The sequence below is a fragment of the Sebastes fasciatus genome, chromosome 14, assembly GCF_043250625.1.
Source record: "Sebastes fasciatus isolate fSebFas1 chromosome 14, fSebFas1.pri, whole genome shotgun sequence".
NCBI classification, from domain to species: Eukaryota; Metazoa; Chordata; class Actinopteri; order Perciformes; family Sebastidae; genus Sebastes; species Sebastes fasciatus.
In genome coordinates this window covers 12,631,000-12,656,289 of record NC_133808.1, presented here as the reverse complement: position 1 = coordinate 12,656,289, position 25,290 = coordinate 12,631,000, and the positions used below count along the sequence as shown (strand labels likewise).

Below are 25,290 nucleotides of genomic sequence, written 5' to 3'. Positions count from 1 at the left end.
ACTCTCACTCAGACAACACCAGCACAACTAAAAGGTAGGATCACAATACATTACACAGTAAAATATGTTGCATTTACAGTGAATAGTCTGCTATATTTAAATGCTGGAATTCATCTGCTTTACCCTTTTAAATTACTTTAATGTTAATAACTTGAAGAATGTAACCAAAGTACCACTTTCTAATAAGGCACCATTTATATAGAGTTGACAAGTTGAAATTAGTGTTTTTTATTAATTGTTCATAACAATAAATGCTTTACAGATCAGTTCTTAACCGTTACAGTTGTTCTCATTCGCTTTGGCTCAATTCTTGAATAAGTACTTTTTTTTTTTATTTCAACAAAATAAGTTTAAATCTCTGAACAATTGGTTTGTTCACAACAGATTTGAATTTCTCATTCTTTAAAGCAAATCACATGTGTTTTGGCACATGTATAATTGTCTACAATTTGCACAATAACCATAAATACTTACATACATGTATGTTCCATAAATATCTAGGACATGGTGTTACGTACTGTGACGGGGTGCAATTTTTTTTTTTTTTAATTTTTCATTGTTGCAGGTTTTTAAATATTTTTTTTGGGGGGGGGGCATAGATGTCATTTTGTGGCAAATGTTCTGTTCACTGTATATGACTTTACATGAAAGCTCAAAAAGGTGAATTTTCTGTTTCCAGTACATATAACACATTGCTACATAAATACATTTAATGTGCATATCCTTTTTCTGTGTACAGTATTTTACAGTATTGACTTTTCCCAGTAAAATATGACCTGTTGTTGAGATCTAAAGAGCTCAGTGCGACACACAACAGTATTCAGCGAGACAGAACTAACATTCTTGTACAGTGAGCAGTTCAGTGCCAACAAACTAGTCGAGCAAAACAGAGGTTTGTATATAAGAAACATTTCCAGGGTTGACTGCCGTAGTGCAAAAACGTCTAAACATTTTGACCAGTACGGCTCACACCATGACAAAAGAACTTTTCATTTTAGATAGATAGATAGATAGATAGATAGATAGTAACTTTATTGATCCCGAGGGAAATTCAAGTTTCCAGCATCACAGTTCCATAGTGCAAAACATGTTAGTAAAAAGGCAGTTTGGTGGCATTGGCCAATTTACTGACACAATAACAAGGTTTTGAAGCATGAATGAAGTGTTTTGGGTGAGTTACTACCTTTTGCAGTCATGCAATAGAGTTGCAAATGTCCCATACAGATTAGAGAATATTAAGACTGTCTCAAAAAATGAAGAAAAACTGTAATATAAGCACAATGCGAGTTGACAGGATGTATATGTTTATAGAGTATATATATATATATATATTGAAAGCGAGAGAGAGAGAGAATATTTCACCAGATATGGCAATATTTGTTATGAAAGTTAAGATTTTGCTGTCTTGAGTATTGATCCTACTGTACAGCCACAGCTAACTTGTGTTATTATAGTAAATGTTTCAAAATATGCAGCTTTAATAATGGTTTGTAACTGGTCTGTAAGGCATCAATAAATAATTTATCAAAATTATTATTATTATTATTATTATTATTATTATTATTATTATTAATAATAAAAGGGCATCAGTTATAGACTTCACATTCACAACTGCTGACTGGTTATTTTAACAACCCTTTACTAATGACTTATTACCATTTATAAGCAAGTGTCAAAACAGTTACTGATGGCTTTTTAAATGATCTATACAGCATTAGTAAATTATTTATTAATCATTAATAAAGCTGTTTACAACTTATGAACGTAAACATGTATGTCATTATTTATTGCACAGTCTATAAAACCTGTTAATTGTTGATCCGTATTCAGTAAAACGCCGTGAAAACAGAGAAGCAATACAAAAGCACCACAGCGTTTCACATCTTTCCAGCCTACCAGCACAACATAGAGAAAACCAGACGACTCAGGGAATGCACTAATGTTTTTCATGTGTTGTGCTGGCTGGTCACAGCACCGGGTCCTCTATTTGTTATTCATGAAGGAAGCTGGGTGAAGAGGCCTTCTTCTGATGCACATTTTTCCTCTCTGCTCTCTCGCTCTCTCTCCGTGAAACTGCTTCGCAACTAAGCAAATAATCTGTTTTAGTTGTAGCGACTGCTGCAATTAATCCAGCATAGTAAGCACGACACCGTCAGCTAATTTATATTATTGTTTATTTTAGATCTTCTTCAAATCATTTACAGAGAGACTTTCTCTCTCTCTCTCCCTCTCTGTCTTCCACTCTTCGCCCTCTGTTGAGTCTTCAATATGCAGATCGGCCATTTCTGCCCCTGGGCTATTTTCTTTGGTAGACTTTTGAAATATGCAAATGCTTCCAACAAAAATTGCGAAGGAGAAAAAGGGAAAAACCTTCATCTGGGCTCCAGGAGTTTTCCATTCAAAGAAACAGATGATTTTCTCTTGTTCGTGCTCTTGTTCCTCTTCTGTTTGCATTGTCGGTCAAGGGTCCGTCTAATTAGGAAGAGAAAGAAACACAAATCAGGCAGATAAAACAAATATGAAGTTGTGAGGATGACAGTGTTGTTGTTATCGCTACAGTTATTAGGTTTATTAATATTCTTTGCAGAGACTCTAACAAGATCTCACTCTAAATGGCTTTTGGCTGGTAATATTGCACACTTGAAATCTTGCTTTCTTTTCATTGCACATGTGTGTTTGTTGCAGAAGCTATAAGACTCTCTCAGCTCCTCCACCGCGAGCCGAACAATGTGGTGTTTACAGAATACTGAGCTGCACCGAAAACACAGCCGAGAGAACAGGACTTATCTCCGACGAGGCTTTCATCCCTGCACTCTTTATATTCCACCTCTTCGGTGTCATCCTGTGGTTCTGATCATGAGTGTGTTTGACCTTCAGCTCTCCCTGAGTCAGAGAGATCCTTCACAGTGGGAGTCTCTACCCACAACCCCCTGTTGCGCGTTTAAATCAGAGGCAGAGGCAGCCACGGATGGAGGAGACAAGGGGAGACAAAGCGCGGTTGTCGTGGGTACAGAGAGAACGGGAAACAAGAGGATATGGATGATCAAAGTCATTTCCAAAGCCCTTATTCACAGATAAAGAAATGTGAGACAAACATGACCAAAAATACTCCAATTTAAATGTCTGAATGTGTATTGTGATGTATTCTCTTCATTCAATAACTGGTGGAATAACTCATAGCAGAGGGAGAGTCAAAGGAAAGGAAAAGAAGGAGCTGTGTTTACCACACTGGAGCAATAGACAATTACCAACTCCTGCTGCGACTTAACTGATGACTCCCAATGGACAGATGCACTGCTTAAACACTGTTGTGGTTTGGCCCATTATGTATGAATAGAGGAAATTAATTTGTGAAAATTACATTCATTAATCCCAATGGATCATTTGAAAGGGGCCAAAGTGACAGTAACAGCACGGAGAGAATGCAGCCGGGAAATGGTACAAAGACATCACTCATCTCGCTTTTTCTGTGTGTTTTTGGTGTGTGTGTGTGTGTTTGTGTGTACACAGGTGCTTGCAGGTGTGTGCAGGGCCTGAAATGTGCCCGTTTCTAAGTGTCTATATGCATTTACATAATTGCGAAAGACGTTCTCGGAATGGTGGCTCGTTACAAGCAGACGTCTTTGCTGAATATTTATGCTAAACTAAAACAAAATGCACGGAGAGAAGAGAAACATCTGGGCCGTCATATAAGGAAAACAGAGGAAATTGAGAAAAGATGAGACTCATGGGATTCAGTCCATTTAGATAAAGTCACGGCTGCAAAAAAAAAAGAGGACATGAAAGTTGGGTTAAAGGAAAGGAAGCCTATGAGTTTTTAATTTCCTTTTAGCGTTTACCCAGGCTCATGAACTGAAATAGAAATAGAAATGTGCCTGCACTTGTATTTGTGTCTTCCCACTGTGGCATCTAATGAGTTTGTATCCATGTTCTGTCTCTAAAGTTCCCTTCGAATACGACTGCAAACAGTATGACAGAGAAATTTAGTCAGGAAATACCTTCAGCTCTGCAGCCTGTGGCTATGGACAACTGTAGCCCTGTACCCAGGCCCAGTCCTGAGCCAAGTCAAACAGTGGGTGTCCCTGAAGGGCCGGTCTGGCTGAGTCTGGCTGGCCCTGCGCCTTTCATGAATGGACAGATTTCTCTCTGAAGCTCCCACCGAGGTCCACGTGGTTATAAAGGCTCTCTGTAGTTGAGATGATTTCTCAGGTGGCTTTGGAGGAAAAGAAGGAAGTATCAGATACTGAAATATTAAGTGACTTCTGATACAAGTGGCAGAATGGTTTGTGGCATTTTGATTCACGGTACTGTGCCCCTGGTACACTGCGATCCAGTGGACCATAACTGCATAGCAGGAATAATAGTTAAAGTGCTTGTAATTTATTTGTTATATCAAATCATGGATGATCATTATGGAGTGCCATAAAATGCACAAATCTGTAAAAGAATAAGAAAATGAATGTGGAAATATAAAGAATAATTAATTCAATTAAAAAAAAAATGGAAATATAAAGAGAAATAAACAAAAGAACAAATAAGAAAATAAAAAATGTGGAAATACAAAGAGAAATAAATATAAGAATAAATAAATGTGGAAATATAAAGACAAATAACAAAATAGAAAAGAATAATTATAAGCATTTTCATTTATTTCTATATATATTTATTAAAATATTTTTAAAAAATAAATATTTACTTTTGCATGTATTTTTCTTTATATAATTTTAAGATCATATCATTTATTTATTTTCATCCTTTTTCCTTATTCTTTAACAGATTTATTATTTTTTTATGGCACTCCTATGACTCTGTATCTCACAGCATCAATTATCATGTCTTGTACTCTTCAGGACAGTGCACAAAATGCCACACAGTCTCCATTATACACCAAAGTGAGTTCAAATAAAAAAACAACCTGTGATTACTCAGCAGGGAGAGAACAAGTGGCTGAATCTACAATGACTTTTTTGTTCTATTGTGTTTGACAATTTGAGAAAAGCATAACAAAAGGACACTCTTGAACATGTTGAAGTTATTGTGAATGTATCAGCACTAAGTAGCGCTGGGTGTGCAGATCAGCTGGGACCTCAATCAAGACACCTTACAGTGGAATCTAATTAAATAAATACAACGAATACCTTTAAACACAGCAGGTTAACGATGTCATGCAGCTTTGGTATTAACACTTATTCACTGCACAGTGAGGGGAGTTTCACAGTAACACTGCACACTACCCTCACATACTTCGTGGGAGGAAAAAATCAATTTCTAGTATCTTGCAACAATTTCAACTTCTTGTCAAAGTGACACATTTAGTGTTTCACTGAAGGAAACATGCAGACTGACTTATTAAGTTCAGCTGATGAAGGTTTGGAAGATTTTTTTACTGGTGTCACTTTCTAATAAGGCACACTTTACCAAGGGTTTGTATCTAAATGTCTTTATTACTGGGTAATAAACCATCTATTAAAGGAACAGCGTAAAACATTTCAGGGGATCTATTAGCAGAAATGGAATCTAATATTCATAACTATGTTTTCATTAGTGTTTAATCACCTGAAACTAACAATCATCGTGTTTTCGTTAGCTTAGAATGAGCCCTTCATATCTACATAGGGAGCGGGTCCTCTTCACAGAGTCTGCCATGTTGCTCCGCCATGTTTCTAGAGTAGCTCAGAATGGACAAACCAAACACTGGCTCTAGAGAGAGGCTTTCACGTTTTTACGTTACCAGAAGGCCACCATAGTTCTCCGACACGCTTGTAAAACTGCAATAACATGAGTCGCAGAGTGCAAAACCGTGGTACCGCCATCCGCCGTCTAACTTCAGTTGTTCCCAAAGTACTGTTATTACGGTAAGGATGGCCTCCGAGTGAGGCGAATGCCATCACCGCGGTTTTGCACTCAGCAGATCATGTTACCGAAGTCTTGGAAAGAGAGGAGTAAGCGGAGGGGTACTCAGTTGGTTGCAATCTGCAACCACACCATTATATCGCGCCAAATCCTACACACCGTGTCAATTAACACAATTATAGTAATTAACAATTGTACAGTACAACCTGTGGCACAAGCGTTTTGTCAACAGATCCATCTTCAAGTGCCCTCCACTAATAATGACTATGTTATACGGTTGAAAGCGGAGTTCGTGAGTGATTGACAGCTGCTAAGAGATGGCAGGCTCCAGTTCGGCTCTGATTGGCTGTTTTCCTCCGGTCTGTGAAATCTTGCAGATGCCGTTAGGAGCACTGGAGGACACAGAGGAACATGATTTTTTTCAGATTACCTGTCTCATACACTACTGTCAGGATATAGTGACCTTTTATAAAAAAAAAAAAATTTAAATCCTATTTGCTCCATTTCTACCCGCTGCTGCTTTAATTCATCAGAAGGACCCATCCAATGAACTGCTCAACCACTCTCCTTCTGGCAAACAGCTGCAGAGCATCTGGACCAAGATACTTTTGTTAACCACTTATTAACATTTACAACTGCAACTACAACTCAGATTAGGGTCCTCTTAATTAAAGAATTAGCTAGAAAGGCAAAGCTGTCTTCTTCTTGTGTCTTATTCCACTTTCGATGCTGCACTTTACAGAGAACATCAAGGGAAACTCTAAACTCTAATTTAAGCAGGTCTTCCTTCAGCGCTGGTCTGTACTGCTGGCCTGCTGTACTTTTGCAGCACAGATACGAGTTTCACATTGTACATAAATTCATAGTTTTATTGGTGGTTGTGGTCTCAAACTTTTTATTACCTAACTGCACACAATTCCAGATTCCAAGACACACAAGCACTCTCGCATGTACAGACTGACGGAGAGGGGAAATCAATGTCAATCGAGGGCCACAACTTTAACCGATGACGAGCCTTTGTTGGTTGCAATGTTTGACTTCCCATCCCTGAGAACATGTCCTGCAGACCCAGCAGCTCACCTTGTGCCATCCGACTGGCCCCCGAGCGCCAACACCACACGGGCAGGATCAGAGACGACCTTGGCATGCACGCAATGAAAACACAACCTACTTCAGCGTCTCTCTTTGATGTGCATTATCAAAGACCTTTCTCCTCCTCTCCTCCCTGGACCAAAGGCTACTATTGTTTTTGTTGTTGTTATTGATATTGTTTTCCACCCTTACAACACAAAGCAGTCTGACCATGACTCTGATGCTAATGTGGAGGTGGAGAGGGTGTTTTAATGAGCTGCAGAGTAGATCAGAGGGGCTCCGGGGGGTTACAGAGAGGGAATAGGTAGCGCTGAACATCAAAACACAGCTAGTACTCCAGCTTCTGCTTTCCACCAGCCATGACCTTTCAGTGCAGCACCGGCTAGAGGATGTAACATGGAAATTATGAATTTTTGCTGCAAAATAAACTATACAGAATTCCAAACCAACTGAAGGTGTGTTAATAAAAGCTGAAAGAATAAATGTAGGAGAGGAGATCATTTAGTTTGGCCACCAGTAATATGAGTGGGGGGGCAGGTGGATGAGCCCTTTGTGCCCCCATGTTCCAAAAAAACACAGCAAAAGTGCCCTCTTGGATGCCCCTAGATAAAACATGATGAAGTGCCCTCTAGGGTTCCCTTTAATGAAGAAAACGTGATGAAGTGCCCTGGGTGCCCTTCTAGTCGAGAAAAATTCATGCAGTGCCCTCTAGGTTGGCCTTAAAATTGAGAAACGTGATGCAGTGCCATATAGGCTGCCCTGCATGCTAGAACACTTTCTGCCGCTGGTGTCCCACCGCATGCAGCTGGTGCCCCTTTTTTAAAATTTTGCCCCAGCCCCTCAGACAGTCTGAGTCCGCCACTGACTGAAATGGATGGTGGTGACCGAGAAAAAGTGCAAAGACCCAGTCAGACCAGCACTTAAAGTGCCAGTGTGACGCATTTAGTGGGATCTATTGGCATAAATGGAATATAACATGAATAAGTATGTTTTCTTTAGTGTATAATCACCTAAAAATAAGAATCATTGTGTTTTCGTTACCGTAGAATGAGCCGTTTATATCGACATATGGAGCGGGTCCCCTCTCCACGGAGGTGGCTGCCATGTTTCTACAGTAGCCCAGAACGGACAAACGAAACACTGGCTCTAGAGAGAGCCATTCGTGTTTTTGCATCAGCCACCGTTCTTCTACACGCTTGACACACGGTAGAAGTTTCAGTTGGTTGCAATCTGCAACCTCACCGCTAGATGGCCCCAAATCCTACACACTTGACCTTTGAAGTAGCAAAATTCCATAGTGAAATAAATACACTTGAGTAAATTGATAACCGAAGAGTTTAAAATGCAGGAAGCTATTGTTGCTTATTACCTGTGCTGCACCGGCCACTTTTCTTTAACCTCCTCTGTCTATTAAGTGCTTCCACTAAAGAGGAATGGTTTACAGACAGTTATGACACAGGAGTCTGTGAATCCTAGAATCCAGGGGACCCAAACATTTTTGTAAAACAGTTTTGCACTAATTTAGTGCATTTGAAAAAGTGTTCTGAAATACTTTAAGGAGCGGTTTTCCTGAGATGCAACGTGAATATACACAATGGTTACAGGAGGTGAGTCTGTCCTCACCACTGCCAGACATGACCCTCATCGTCCTGTCTGAGCTCCCGCTGAGATTAAAGTTTATGAGCATCTCATGCTTCTCAACGGTTTGTATAATGACATGCAACGACAAAACATCTACCCGTACAGCACTCTTACAGGAAGCAGGAGTCGGCACAGAAATGAACCAGCTTCATTCACCAGTAATATACTGGAAGCTGTATGGTGGAGGCTGTCCACAAACTCGTTCATGCTGAGAAATAGATATTACAAAACCTGACTGGGTTGATATCCAGCTGCAGCTTTTTCAACTTTGCCAAGTTTTTTCTTCAGATTACAAACCTGGAATGGAAAAAAACAGCTTCCTGAAACTACCATGACATCCACTTAATTTGAAGATATCCTAGTGAAATAGTCTCACATTAAACTTCTAACAGCTGATAACAGAGCAGATGGTACTATAAACCTCATCTGGAGACAAAACACAATATCATGTCACACTTTGAAAACATGTTTTAAATAACACTTGATCCGGGAATAGGATTTTCTTTTCTTTTTCGGGAGAACAATATTATATAAAGTCCAAATAACTGTGTGGTAAAGACATTTTATACAAATTAAGTAAATCACCAACTATGTCATCTATGCATGGCTAAATCACCAACCTACCACAATACAGTTTTGTAACAAGTAAGAGTGTTTCTCTTCACAGCCACCAACCTTCCTTGTGCATAACAACAAACATATTGACCTTTGGATGTGTGCAAAATCATCTTTCTAGGGCTCATATTAATTTAAGAAATTGTTTCAGCATTTCTGTCAAAAATCAGATTCAGATGGTAACTCTACAGTGTCTGAATCATCAGTATATCAGTGTTTCAGGTGCATCACAATGCAAAGCACCGAGGACATGTTGTACAAGTAACACTTGCCTCATAAGACTAAATGTTTCCTCCTGTGGATAAATCAGTTCTTCCTTAAAATGTTGCGTTGGGCTGGGTCGAAAACCTCTGGTTTTCTGAGGATAGCAATCTTTATTGAATGAACTGACAATGAAATCAGGTTCAGTATGGATCAGAGTCATCAGCTAAACGAGACTGTGAGTCTACAGACATGCTAGCGACTCTGAATCTGCTAATGTCCACATGCTAATATACACACAGTGACAATGCCAACATGCTGATGTTGAGCAGGTGTACCATATGTACCATTTGCTAATCAGTGCTAAATGTGCAGGTATTTGGACATAAACATAAGTATTGGACAAAATACAATTTTGACCCGATGATGATAATCATAATAAGTCAATAGAATAGAATAAGTTAATAGAATTCATCCTGAGTGGGACATGAATATGTGTACCAACAAGTCAAGTGGTGATGGTACAGAAAAAGTCAGCAGATCACCAAAGTCTTTAGCGTTTATTGTCTGAAAAGCATGCATGACATGAACACAAAATTGTGTGCCAATCCATATTATTATCCAATATTCCACTGGATAAGTGAAAACCTGGACCTGGTGGTGGTGCTAGGAAAAGTCAGAGGATTACCAAAGTCAGACGGATTCATCTTCATCTAAAATGTGGTCATAACCATCAAGTTGCGAAAACGTGCGAAAACTCTCGCGAGACTCGCTGCCTAACGACCTATCCTAACCCCAACTCTTCAAGGTCAATGCCTAACCTTAACCATCTTGTGAGAGTTTTGTAACTTGGGGGTTACCTTCTAGACACGACCCTAAAATGTCTTAAAGTGGTGCACCGACTGACCATAAACATACTTGGGAATCATTTCTAAAAACTATACAACAGAGTTAAATACACAGTACACACAAGCATCTAACACAAACACAAACACTTAGTGTGCTCTAGCTGTCCTGTTATCGTAGTAGAAAAGCAATAGAAAGAGGGGAATTTATCAAGAGTCTCAGAGTCTCAAAACCAGGTTAGAGTTCAATACAGAGAGCAAAGTGTACTTGAACAAGGCAGATGGGAGGAAGGAAAAGAAAGGACTTGTTTACCTTTCCTCCCCTTCTGGGCGGAGGGGGATTCATTAGCTGCTGTGTAAATCAATCTGCTTCTCCTTAAAGGCCTGTCAATTTAGCCCTGATGTCTGGCAGCCTGACATCGCTCACTGGATATTTAACTTGAAAGCCAATTAATCATCATGATTAATTCACTCACAAACCACATGGAACTGTTCGACTTCACCTCGTGGAATAAGAGACGAATTCTCTGGACTTGAAAAAGAGAGAAGAAGAGAAATGAGAAGTATTGAAAGTCTCACAGCTCCATTCGCTCTCGATCAGCCTCTCAATAATACAACGTTTCAGCTGTAGCTCCACACTCTGCTCCTACCTGTGTTGCAGCCACTAACCTAAAGCTCCATCTTTTTCTACCACAAACTCTTCTTATGCACTTACATAACCGTGGTCCGTGATTATAGAGCGATGCTTGTAATTGGCTTTGCTCTTCAAATCTATAATGTTAACACGGGCTTGAACTGTGAATTTAAATTTGCTTGCACATATAATGAAGTAACTCCACTGTGTGGAAAAACAGCCGTTTTCAACGCTGCTTACCGCATGCTGGCTGGCCAATATTTTCTTAGCTTAATATTTCTTCCTTCATTCTCAGTGAAAAAGGGGGATCACACATTATATGTATTCCATTCCGCACGTTATCATTACCTGCCAAGGTCTCAGCTGAGGTAATGGAAATGACCTAAACTGTGTGCAGAGTTACCGAGAAAGACGGCTTTGCTATCGGTAAAAAAAAAGAAGATGATTTCCTGCTCTTCAATCATCTATCAATATTTCCTCTGCTAATTCACTGAGGCAAGGCAGAATTCAATCCTTACATTTAGTGTGATGGGTTTAGTGAACTTTGGGTGGTCTTATAGCAATAAAACTGGAGATCACACGTTCAAAATAAAAATATAAAAATATAAAAATGCCATTACGAATTCTGCACAAAGCGTCTCCTTTGTCCTCTCCTGGATCTTTCAATGTGATTGGCCGACGCTGACTCAACAAAGTAATGAAGTCAAAGGTTGAATGATTCATGACACAGATTGGCTGACTGATGACTTCCTGTTCCAGCCGCTGCTATACAGCGCGGGCGCTCTACGAGGACACGAGCAGCAGATCAATCAATCAATCATATCCCCTCTGACAACAGCGATCCATTGTGAGAACATTCTTTAGCTGCAGTCTAATCTCATCTGAAGCAGCAAATGATCAGTGTCATTGTAGAGTCCAAGTGTAAAGGCTGACACCTCTGCTGCCAGACTCAGCACATTTCACTCTGTCTGTGCACGTATGCCAAAGGCAAAGGATTCTTTGTGTGCCGGAGCATCTGTGGAACATATGGCGCAACTTTAAATTATGCCTGAGGTACACATGCAGGCTGGACTGAACACTTTTCTGCCAATGTCTGAGAAAGAAAGAAATACAATTACTTTTATGAGATGTACAGTGGAGAATGTAGATGTATGTTTTCGCTGGAATTTCATGCTTCAAGGCAGTTATATTCAATATTTTTACATTAACACTGGATCATATGATATGTGAAAGGGATCGCTCAGATAGTGACAAACCCAGAGAATCATCTCCCCTCGGCTCTATAGAGCTTTATAGCATCTTTCAGCTCATTGTTTTGGTTCACCGCCCTCAGCTTTACTGTTTTGGTTCACCGTCACCTCTCTCATCAGGTGTTAATTCCAGCCAGTTTTGCAGTCAAGACCACATAAACCGAGACCAAGTCATGACCAAGATCAGAGTCTATTGAGACCGAGACAAGACCAAGACCAAGGCAGGGTGAGATCCACACTGCATGAAACAATAACCATAAATGTGGAACATGCAAACCACTGAGGCACTCCTCAAATTGATCTGAAAGAAGATTCCCATAAAAACCCCAACAGAAAAGAAATGAAGATTCCTCTGCATTCACCTCTTTTATTTCCATATACTGTACTGTATTTGCATAGTCAATGATACAAATATTCAAAGACATCCTGTATGTCCAGTTTGGATGACGTGGATTCTGCAAGTGAGATACACTTTCTGACTTTAAAGCCAAATTCAAGAATTACAGGATTTAGAATTGAGTTCTTCTTTGTCTCATATCCAGGACAGCTTCCTCTTATACACACTTAAAACATCATCCAAATTTGAGTTGCAACAACTTGTCTTCACAGTTCTAAAAGAAGTTAATCAATCACATTCGAGCTCTTTTAATGAACTGATCAGACAACAACACCCAACTCACACACACTACCACCCGTTGAGCCGAACCCTGCAACGAACGGTCCGCCACGCAAGCTCCAGCCTCTATTTGAAGAGCAGGACATGAAAGCAACTACAGACCTTCCACGTGGGCTTGTATCGGATCTTAATTAAAAAGCCCTGCATATTATTTGCTGTAACAAAGGGAAATTTGGGGGTTCATTTAAATCCAATTAGGTCTGTGCTGATGCCTCGGGAGATGAGAGAGTAATTGCTGTTTGAACACGAAGGTCTTTGTTCTGGGCTCCAGTAGATTGATAAAGGCAATAAGCACACAATGTGGAGCGACTGGAGATGGGACGGGGCTGTGAACTTACAGTGTGAAGGCTTAAACACACCAGGACCATATAACAAGACAATTAGTAGTAGGGAAATTGTTCCTTGTTGTGTTCTGAAAAAAGAAAATGTGATTGAGCCCCCTGTGCTGCAGGTCTTACTGAACCTCAGCGTAATCAAAGCACAGACTGTTAGTGTATAATTTCACTGACTGAAATACTGTAAATTAACTGTTGCAATGTGACCATAGTCCTCACTGATTCATCCCAACACGTTCTCATCCTAACTTATCACATACCGCTTTGTCACGACCTTTGATGTCAAAACCACGACAGTTAGGTTCAGGAAAGAACTACAGGGTTAGGCGCACTTTCTCGAAGCGTTAATTGTTGCCGCGGATGGGTTTATATTATAGTTAATGGAACGTCCGGTGCATTTCATACCGGCGCTAAAGGGTGCCGTGTCCGGCGGTATTGAACGGCGACAGCCGTGACAAAGCCTTGGTAACGCCCTGGGAATGAAAACGGGCTTCATATGACATACATAACTGATGAGAAGCTCGGGTGTAACTGGCCAATGTGGGTGGTGATAGTTATATATAATCAATCATACCATCCATTATACCATCACATAATGTATATGTATACACACACACAGAGACATACAATAGCCGTGATCTCTCACCTCTAACCTGATGGTCTATTGATTGTGTCTGGCTGAGTCTGGTACCACCACGCCATAACCAGTATGGAAAAGGACCTTTGTTAGGCTCATGTGAATCCTGTTAAGTTATATCATAGTTTAGCTCAAGTTTAGTATTTATTATATAATTTATCTCACAGGGCATGTGCAATATATTACATATTGTTTTACTGTGTGTTTGGTGTACCACTATGTTGGCTATACGTATTGTTTTATGTTGGTTGTAGCTGTATGTGCGCACCGCACTATTGCCCAAGCAAAATTTCCCCTCGGGGACAATAAAGTAGATGTATCTTATCTTCTATTTACCATTCAACATTTAATTTGAGTGTCCAAATTATGAGTGTGAAATTTATCCCCAATAAAGAGATCCCTGTGTATCACCTGATTTGGACCGAGAGTAGTTTGACTATTTTAACTCAGTAACAGAGGGAGAGTGCAACAAGATACACTCTCAAAGCAAAAATACTCCACAAAACAAGTGACACATTTAATGGTGCAGTGCTGTTATCCTTAGGTATAGGTTACATAATCATAACTAGCTGAGAATTGATCATAAATCTAGTTTACAAAGTTTCTTGGAGGGCTTCAATCAATAGAAAACAAACAGTGAGACTTTGGAAATGCATCATCTCAAAGCAAAGAGTTGAAGCAAGAGCATTAATAAAATATGCTATACTACATCTGGCTAACATCTGATGGAACCTAGACTGAAATATGGACACACACAGGGTACATCATATTTCTGTATGTCTGTCTATTCCCCCAAAACTTGGAAAATATTTACCAAAAGACATCCATCACAGCTGCAGGAGTTTGTATCCTGCAGCTAAGCCTGAGCATTGAATTGAGGGCAATATCAAGCATTTGTGAAGAATCCTCTTCTGTGGTATATCAACACAAAGAAAGCAGCCTGATACTGTGATCCATCACTGTGTCTGTGCTTGTGTGTCTAATGCATGCTTGTGTAATTAAATTACCAGATCAATACCACTGAGCTGCTCGTAACCTCACAACTGCTTCTTGAGTGTAGAAAACATTCTTACTTCCTCCCTCTCCCCGGCTTCGTGATCTCTCTCAGCTCTCGGACCGCGGTCTCACCTCTCAGGTGAAAGAGCATTAAACCTTTAGACATATTTTAACCTCCCCCTTCCTCTCGAGTTCTCTGGAGATGTTCCTTTTGCTCGACGAGCAGAGGAGAAAGGGAGCACGGCCAGGACACTAGAACACACAGCACAGGTCACATCTGGGGCCCGACTGGAGGCCAGAGGTCACATGATGGAGGTTAAAGGGCAGTTTTCTGGCTTTAGGACAAGGTCAAGGCAGCAGAGGTCAGTGTCTGAGATGTCAGCCTCATCCTGCCCTTGGCCTTGAGCTGATCAATAGGAGCAGAGACCCTGCTTGCCTCGGCCAAACGATCAATGAGACATTTACATTTAGCCCAGTCACTCAAACGCACATCCCCACGTTTCTCCAACCCCCCATCTATCTGTTGGGGATTGTTCTTCAGGGAGAAGCTCACTCGTCACTCCAATGCAAGTTTGTTTATTTCAAGTGTTAGAGGTCAACATTTTGGTACACTGCCTTCCTCATGACGAGGTTTGAGTTATGAGTGTGTGGCTTTCCGCTGCGTTGTCTTTGATGTCTGGCTGCAAGTCAGCACCTCGTTAGAATCAGTGCTCCTCTTCTCTCAGTTCTTCATGTAGATGCTTACATTAAATGTTTTTCATTATTGTGATGATGCTGAAAAAATGTCTCAATATGATTGATGTCATGTAGATGTCTGGGCTCCGTCCGCTTATTGTTTGTGTGCTTTGCCGCTGGCTGTTCTCTGTTTCTGGTTGCTAATTTCTGCTGTCATCTACCTACAGTATTGCAGTATTATTGGTACTAATTTAATAAACTTGTATGTATTCTAAAGGCCAAAAGACAGTTGAGTCATTGACGTTATTCCCACAGACACAGTTAGTGACTAGCTGGTGAACAGAGTGGATCATTTAGCAGCTAAAGAGACAGATATTTCCCTCAGGAGGTGGTGGAGACCAAAAACAAAGCTAAAAAGCGAGTGAATGGACTTACACTCACTTGATGGCCAGAAACACGACTCCGAATGAATGTTAAAGTTGCTCCGTGCGTACTGGATGTGTAAACAAGCAAGGTATATCAACTTAAAAGGTGATAATATGTCAGTATTTTGTTTACAGCTTGTTTATGCAGCCTCAAAGTGGCCAAAAAAATATATTAATGCACGATTAAGTTAGCACAAACAAACGTCCCATTTGGACATTGATTAACTCGTCAAGGGAGGTGGGGTGATCGTATAATTACCTGCGCTGGTCGGTTATTTTAATTCCGTCCGGAGCGTGTTTACGGGTAATATTTCACCCCCATCTCAATAATTACAGCCACAATTACGTACTGGTTTTCGGCAAACCTGCTGTTCCCGCTGTAATTCAAATCCTGTACAGAATGACGTTGTAGTTTAAAGTGGATCTCTAAGTTTTTTCCCCACGCAAAGTGCTGCTTGTTCTTTTACTTTTTTATAAGCTGTGTAAAATGTGACTTTTGTGTGAAAACAGAGGGAGTCAAAAATTATTTTGCTAATCTCATAGACCAAAATATGTTAACATTAACCCATTTGGGAATGAATATGACTACAGAAAAAAAATTAAAGCAATCATGACAGCAAAAAGCTCATCAAATAGGCTGTTGTAATGTCATATCTTTTTTGGCTCGTCCTGCTGAATGCCTATTACAGACCCCATCCTGTAATATCAGGTCCAGAATGATGAGTATTATTATAGTGCAGCACAGTGAATATTTCATCCCTAACCTTCCCCTTTAATCCTGTCCAAATGAGGCTAAAGTCTAACATTGTATTTCTAAGATTGGAAAATCCGATTTTTGTTTTGTTTTAACAGTCTGCAGTGATTAGCAGCCCTCCGTCACTTTTTATCTGTTTTCTTGTTCTTCCCTGTTAGCTCCCCTCAATCTCACCGCTTGTTGCTGCTATCATGAACCTCCTTCCATCCTCTGCAGCTTCTCTGTGACATGGGACATTTAGACGAACTGGAGCTGTACGTTGTTTGGACAGTGTTTCCTATTAAATGGCCCTTCCTTTATATTCACACATGGTGCATTTCCAGTCCCAGAGCAATTATACACATGACTACACTTGGAGCTAAAGGAACAGGCTGAATCTTTATCACCAGCCAAAGAGCAGCAGCACTGTGACTCCTACTGAGCCGCCTGCCTTCTGTGCTTGTGTCTGCACTCCCAGTCAAAGAAGAGGGAATATCATTTTGCTCTAATCAAATGAGCAGGACTCTGACAAGAAAAGCGAACATAGAGCTCAATTAGCATTTTGCATTCTTTGCAAAATCCCTCCACTGAAAACGCTGCTGAGATAATTATTCACTACAACTCAGTTAGTTTTAACTTTGCACTCAGTAACATCACCTACAGTAATAGCTCTGCATAAAAGACACACGGAGTGACATGACTCAAGGGAGAACAATAGAGAGCCAAGTCCTGACGCCACCTTTGTGGCGTTAATTATCCACTTTCTAAGATAAGTTACCATCTACTTCAGCACTTGCTATTAGAAGTTGAGATTTTTGTGATTTAACAAAGTAAAAACAAAAATGAATTTGTTAGCATAAAAAAAATACAGCTCGCATGAGGATTTACCAGCTCGGTTTACTCCGTATCTCTTGCTGTCATTACAGACATGTCGGAACTAGCAGCTGCCCCTCAACTCGCCCATGTACACGCCTCTTCTGTCGAGCTGGTGACATTTCAACCTGATCTCATGGGAAGGCGTATAAATAGCACGGCGTTAAAAGGACATTCCATGTGTAAAAAAAAAGAAGCATTTTAGCCTTTTTGCGTGTCATTTTTACGCCACACAATACAACTACGGTTATGGCCGCAGTTAGGTTCAGGAAACAAAACCGCATAGTTAGGTTTAGGAAAAACATCATGGGCTTTAAATAAGTATGTAAACTAAGTAAAATATGTACAGAAACAGCGAAACCGAAGGACAGAAAAATATGTCACAAACGTCACTAAAAAACATGTCACTAATGTAACGTGATTGAAAGTCCTGTGTTTGTTAACCATGTCATTCGTATGCCATTTAGTGTGACTGGGCTGGACAATTAATGTAAACCGTGACGATCTACGGGTTTATTAGAAATTAGAGAATGGGAGCATTTCTATTGCCTCTGCATGGCTCTCAACATGGCGTCGGCTAAGCAGTGGCTCGCAGCTAACGGTGTAAACAGCGCTAACAGTGGAAACAACGTAAACAGTGCTGACAGAGCTAACTGTTCATCCAGAAGACGTTATCAACTGTAACCGCCGTATGAGAGCAGTGCAGAGCGGTGGCCGTGAGCTAGCCAAAGGGGCACGCTCACATGAACGAATATGCACTAAAAGCACACGTGCTTTACAAGCACGGAGAAGCTCGGACTACAACACACACAGAGAGGGAGAGCGACTTCATTCTCTGCTCAGGTAGACATTACTCCTCTATATCTTTACATAGCAGTTGTTTGCTGCTATATTAATGCTCTGGAAATCGTATAGAGGACCTTTAAGGAAATATCACACTGCTCCCGGTGGCCAACAATAACTCAATAAAAGTGCTCAACATTATTGGAGAGTTAAATTAACAATGGGACACTGACTTGGTGGGTCTTTGTTGGCCTTTTACATCAAAGTAACTATGAACTTGAAAATGTACACATATCCCAAAAAAATATCCAAATGTGCCTCAACAGCCAGGTTGTCCATCTTCCTCTTCCCCTCTCCAGTCTGGATATCAGGATATCACTGCATGGTCTCCAAATCAAAGAGAGTCTTTCAGGACAAGGACAAACATGCACTGAGATGAGTGGCATCCCCCCTTTAACAGTCATTCCTCTCTGATATTTCCAGGTCTAAGCAGTGTCAGGAAATCTGGCAGCAGCTAAGATGAAGGCAGGACGTTTGAAGATGAGGAGAGATGTTTGAACCTGCACCCTCTTTTCAGTGTCCCGGTGGGGAGTGATATGGGAAGGCAAGTCATGTATTATTTAGAGTCAGATCTTCCTTTGTGCTTGATCAGGGCTTGATAGCAGAGAGGTGTGACTGGTGGTTTCTTTCCCCGTGTAACAATCTGAATGTCTGTTCAGTAATGAAGGTGAACTTGTGACCTCCACACAGAACTTGGTCAATACCTGCATACACTGAATGCAGGAAAAGCATTACATTTGATCATGTCAGGTCATGTCATCAGAAAACATTACTCTAGTGCATTACATTATTGGACAGCTATGGGATTACCTGCAGTCCCTGTGGAGTCGTTTCAAGCACTAATAGACTAGAGCACAAGAGCATTGGTAATGTGTCAAGACCACAGGGAGCTGTGTTTTAGCCAATCCCTAATTAAAGTAGAAACTCCAAGCAGCGTGCTCCTCTGCTGTTCAGCAAACGAGCCATAGCTGATAGGCTCTTTAAGTCATTAGCAGCTCTGGTTCGTAGCCACAGCACCTTGTTAGCAGAAGAGGGGCTCATAATAGTCCCAAGACATGATGCTCTGTTGCTTGTGGAGCAGTTACTCCAGTTCAAAGTGGAATATATGTTTAGTTTATAAAGTGTGTGATTGCTGTATCAAACTGAATTATTATACGCATTACTGTTTACAGTGCTGTTTATGGTGTCATGTATACTGATAAAACAAGGGGGACTGTGACACTACCAGACATTTTTGCAATTCATAAATACAGCCTCAGGTTGCCTCTAATCAGTGAACCCTGAATTTGAAAAGAAATTAAAAACACTCCTCTTCAAGAGATTTGTTGACACTACACAGTGTCGACATCCACCAGGAATATTGAAATTGTGAATGTGGATAATTTAACAGCATACACTGAATCGACTGAATATTTGGGACACATTGAGCCGTAGCCTCTCAAAGATTCAAAACTGCTGTGTACCTTTTCTGCAGGTTTATCTACCTCCGGTTGGTTTAAATATAAAAAGGGAAATCAATAAGAGAAAATGGCTTTTACCTTGACTCGTCTCAACAGCATGCTTCACGAAGAAGGTAGTGCACTTGGTCTGAAATAAAAAGAAGGTTTCCTCTACTGATGTTGCGTCCCTCATCCCACAAAATATGTTGTATATCTTGTGTCAATACTGCTTTGGCAATTAAGCTTTTTAAAAAACGTTTATCTTTTAGTTTTGGGGGCATGATCGGTTCAGGTTTGGATGTTCTGTATGTGTTACCTGCAGGTGATACAAGTTAGATTAACTAGCAACTCTAAAATTGCCGCAGGTGTGAATTAAAGTGTGAAAGTCAAAGTGTCAGTGTATGTTTCAGTTTTCCATTTAAAAAAAATGTATATTCCTCTATTACGAACACAATCCTTTGTTTGGTACCAGACCTCTTTAGCCCGCTCCTCATCCCTGCTTCAGACTAGCAGCTCAAGGTTACATCAGAGACATTTCAGAAAGGAGATGGTGCACTGGGAGTCACTTTCCTGTATCTGTGTCACATGGATTCTGCCCCGAGACTGTAGCGCCAGGTCCTGAGTCTATTAACTCCAATGGGAAAAGTGAATGTGAACACAGATAGAGTTATGAGTGATTATTTCGCCCCTTATTCACCAAAGTAAATATTGGACCTATTTTCACAAGCCACATATCTTCTGAACATTCTGACACTAAAATGGCATTTTTCAGACGGACAAATTAAGAGAAAATGTACTTTGTTCGAGACCTTTTGCTGTACCAGCAATAAGGCTGACTCGAGTGCGTTGAAGCTTCGAACGTTGCCATGGTAATGGACCTTCAAATTAGTATTTGAATGCTTTGTTTATTTTTTATATATATAAATATGTAATAATAAAGTGTAAATCCCAGAATAGCCTATGAAATAAGGAATAACCCCACAACATTATTCATTATTCATATTCAACATTAATAATTATTAGTTATTCTCAGACAGATATCACTGTTTGTTATGTGTAGAGGTGCGTCTGTGTATGGTAGTTTGGCAGCAGCGCTGTCCTGAAGCTTTGAATATTTCTCATCGAAGCTTCGAAGACCAAAAAAATGGTATTCTGGACAACCCTTCCCAGCAACACAGTCTCGCAAGATCTGGCAGAAAACGTTCGCTAGCGAACTGATTTTCATAATGCTAAATATGGCTGTTAGCTGTGTAAATATCTATTGTTAGCAAAAGAAAATATAAATACATTATGCAAATATAACCCAATCTTACTTTCATCCATCCATACAATGTTCATAACACTTTCATATAAGGTGGGGGCATGGGGGGGGGAACACGCCACGACCACGACCACTACCACGCCTACTTAGGAGACAGGAAGTGCATACCATTTAGGATCATTGGCGAAGCTTGAAATGCGTGATCTTTGTTATATAGAGCATCTTTGGCTACATTAGCCACTACTAGCATAACATTCCCAACTATCCAACCAAATTGTCAGCAACCGAGTCTAATTGTGGGTAATGTAGGCGGCAAGTTTTGCACCGATCAATCAGCCACCGTTTGAAACTGGCTGGTTGTCAGCTGATCAGTCTCATACAGTATACACATTTTTTTGCCGGCCAAATTTAGACACGTGCCGCATGATGGTTTTACGTTGCACACACATCGGCACAGACAGTAAAGTCAGTCACACACACACACACACACACAGCGAGCACAGCGCATGCTGACAGTAAACGGAACGCTTGTTACAGTAGACTAATTATGTCGCCTGAGGCCTTGGCTGTCTCAGTCTAGATTCATATAAGAATGAATACAGAAATAAATGAGGAAATGGTACATTATCTCTAGGTCTGCATTCTTTGTTTTCTTCAGACAATTTACGAATAATGATGTTCATGTTTGGACACAAGAGGAGGCCCTCGCTTTATGATGTCAGATGGAGTACAGAGGTTTAACCTCTGTTGTCTGTCCCAGCTAATCATCTGAACCTTGGTCTTTCATGGTTAATGACTTGAATTGTAGCTAAACAAATCTATTCAGTTTAAAGAGATCCAGATGGAAACCCCCTTTTTATTTAAGGTCAAGTGTTGTTTTAATTCCTTTTTACAGTAACTCACAGACAATCAGTGAACCGTGCATGAGTGCTGTGAATGGACAAAGGCTGCCATACCAGGCAGGCTGCATTTGAATAACAAATTTGAACAAAAACGCAGGTTAACCTTCAAGCTACAGTGTACATTGATTCAGTGTTAAATATGCATTCAGAAGATTTATTGTCCTGCGTTGATAGGTCTGTGAAGTCGGACAAACGCCACTAAAAGACGGTTTATCCTGCTTCTCCCCCCCTTCCCCCTTGTCAACGCTCGGATCTACAATCAAGATAATCCATCATCGTGGCACATAATGCAAAAAAAGATATTAAACTCACTCTGAGAAAATGTATTCCCTGGGACTGAAATGAGAATAAAATGCTGCTTAAGCATTTAGTGAAGGTTAAAAAAAGGAGAAGACTGCAGGTAACGCACCTTCAAACCTGACAAATAGAATAAATATTCATTCATATGTTGATGAATAGATTTTAACTCTATTAAAATGCATATTTTATTTACTGACAGTGGTGATAAAAGTGTATAAATGACATGAAAATGATCGTTGTGATAATGCAGAAGGATGTTAATCTTACTATAATAATGTCAAGCAGTTTATCCACTGTGCACTGGTTTCCAAAAATGTGACACGGATCAATTAAACATGCACCTGTTAGCAATCGTCCCAGTCTGAGTCTTGACATGATGATTAACCTGAGCAAAACGTAAAAAAGTAACTGATCATATTTCATAAATGTTACAATTCTTTCATTCTAAAATAAAGTGAAATAAATAAAAATGAGATACGTTACATCGTTCAAGGCTGCTAAAACAAGAAGATGTTCACTACGAGCAACAGGAACATGATGAGGAAACAGATGGCAAGGCAGGAAGGGAAGAGTTCAAACGAGAAGGAATGATGACAGGAAAATTAGATCGAGACTCTCTCCACAGCAAATACAGAACATACTGGCCAATACCAGTACAGATGTTTTCAGACAGATGTTGCGAACGTATGTCTATATTCGACACCTTTTACAGTGGTGTGATCATTTCTAAAGAATGTCTTCAATCTGTTCATGACTAAAATGTTCACATCCCACTAAACGCTTCATTAAATTGGTATTACTGTAATTACAGTAAAAAAAAATTGAGTTAGCAGGGTGATAAATACCATACTGTAACGGCAGAAGAATTAAGTTAATAATGAAATGTGCAAAGAAAAACAGAATTTTAGATCTTATCTTTGGTTGTGGAGGAACCATAAGTAGGTAGGTATGTAGGTAGGTAGATGATGTGTTACATAATGATGGGCCTGTATCAGGGCAAATCATTTCCAAATCACACTGTGAAAACCCTCCTCATTTATCCAATGTGTGTATGTGTATGCAGATGCCAAGTCCTGCTCAGAAGCCTGTCGCTAAGGGCAACCCCGTTCAGCCCCTCTGTCTGCTGAACAGATGCCCCTTTGCTCATCCCAGAGGCTCAGATGTCGCCATGCCAACAAGCAGGTGTCCTGTGTGCCGATGGGCAAGAGGCTGGCATGACATCTTCTGCTGAGGACTGGACCGGGGAGGTTACACACAGGCCAATACAAACAGAGCGGCTACGCAACTAAATCCATTTCCCACCCCGCAGAGTCTGACGCCAATATTGCTGTTTTGCTTCACATTGTTGATAAAGTTGCACAGTAGGGGTTTTGATTCTCAGTGGGGATCAGCAGCCCTTTTACATAACCGGGAGTCATTTGATTTAATCTTAATATGAAATAGGGTTGTCCCCAATACCATGTTTTGGGCTTCAAAGCTTTGGTGAGAAATATTCAAAGGTATTTGAAGCTTTGTGGCGTGGAAGGCTGGCAGGTTCTTCTGTCTGTCTGTCACCATCTCCCCCGTTTCAGTGCCCGCATTACTGTACACACACACCTCTAAACACAACAAACAGCGATATCCGTCTGAAAATTACGAATAATAATTTATGTTGAATATGAATAATGAATAATGTTGTGGGATTATTCCTTACTTCATAGGCTATTTTGGGATTTATATCTTATTACTACATGCTTATACAGTATATCAAAAATAAAAAAATATAAAAAAACGAACCATTCAAATAGTGATTTAGAGGTCGAATACCATGGCAACGGTCAAAGCTTCGAAGCATTTGGGTCATCCCTAATATTAAGTATTGCAAATTTAAAAAATAATGCATTTTCCAGCCACAAACCATAGTAGTGTTTAGTTTAGTTAAGTTTAATTTAGTTTAGTTTAGTTTAGTTTAGTTGGTGTGTTGGGGATGAAAACTAAATAAACACCACAGTGTTCCAGCAGCCATCAATAGCATCTTGTGTCATGAAACGTACTGTATATTTCACTATACTTTCAATGTTGCCTGAGAATAACGTAATGAGGATGCAGAACTGCCTTTGTTTGCTGCTACAGTGGAAGCCAGTACAACGACTTACAGCAGGACATTCAACGCAACACCGTTACTGTTAAAGTGTTTCAGCAGAGCAGAGCTGAACACAGTCGTAGAGGCTAATGGGTCTTTCCAGCAGGAGAAAAAATCCTCTGCTGACGACTTTTATTGCTGTTGCCACAAAAAGAGAGTGAAAATGTTACTTCTTAGATGGAAATTTAAAGGAATGAGCTGTTACACTTCCCACCACAGTGTGCAATTGACAGGTGATCTTGTGCAGAAACACCACAACAAAAAGCTAAGCACTTTGCAACATGCAAAGACAAGAATCTCAACAATTATCACTGTAAAAGGTCTTCAACTGTCCCAAATACACTTATTTGAGAACATTTATCTTTAAAAGGTTTCTGCCTATTAGTGTAAGTTTAGTAGGGCTGAAACGATCAGTCCATTATCCAATTAGTCGATTACCTGGCATCTATTTTGGTAATTGTTTATTCGTTTCAATCATTTTTCAAGAAAAGATAGTGAAAAAATGTCAAACATTTCTAGTTCCAGCCTCTTAAATGTGAGATTTTCTGCTTTTCTTTCCCGTACATCATGTAAACTCAATACTTTTGGGGGTTTTGGACTTTTGGTTGGACAAAACAAGACATTTAAAGACATCACGTTGGTCTTTGGGAAGTTGCAATTGGCCCTTTTCTCTCTATTTTTGAAATTTAATCGACTAACAATTAATTGATCAAATAATCAGCGGATTCATCGATATTGAAAATAATCGTTAGTTTCAGCTTCAGCAAGTTTACTTTATTATTGTTATCATAATAGATTTCTTTTCAATCTTCTTTACACTGTTTGTCCAAGTCAATTGGGTCTTTTCTACAAATACCCCCATTTACAGTGTCTGGGTTTGTGAGGTCTTGGCAATAAAAGTAAAATAAAAGACACTCATTTACGACAGTAAAGCAGTGATAT

General features: G+C 40.0%; 1 long non-coding RNA gene across 1 annotated transcript in view; it reads right to left on the bottom strand.

The window, feature by feature from the left end:
- Positions 1 to 1,646: 1,646 nt before the first annotated feature.
- LOC141782472 (uncharacterized) overlaps positions 1,647 to 25,290 on the bottom strand; it is a 37,279-nt gene continuing 13,635 nt past the window's right edge. The window contains exons 2-3 of the long non-coding RNA XR_012597122.1: positions 3,999 to 4,213; positions 1,647 to 2,472 (exon numbers count right to left, since the gene is read on the bottom strand). This is a non-coding gene — a long non-coding RNA (uncharacterized LOC141782472). The remainder of the gene's footprint in view (positions 2,473 to 3,998; positions 4,214 to 25,290) is intronic.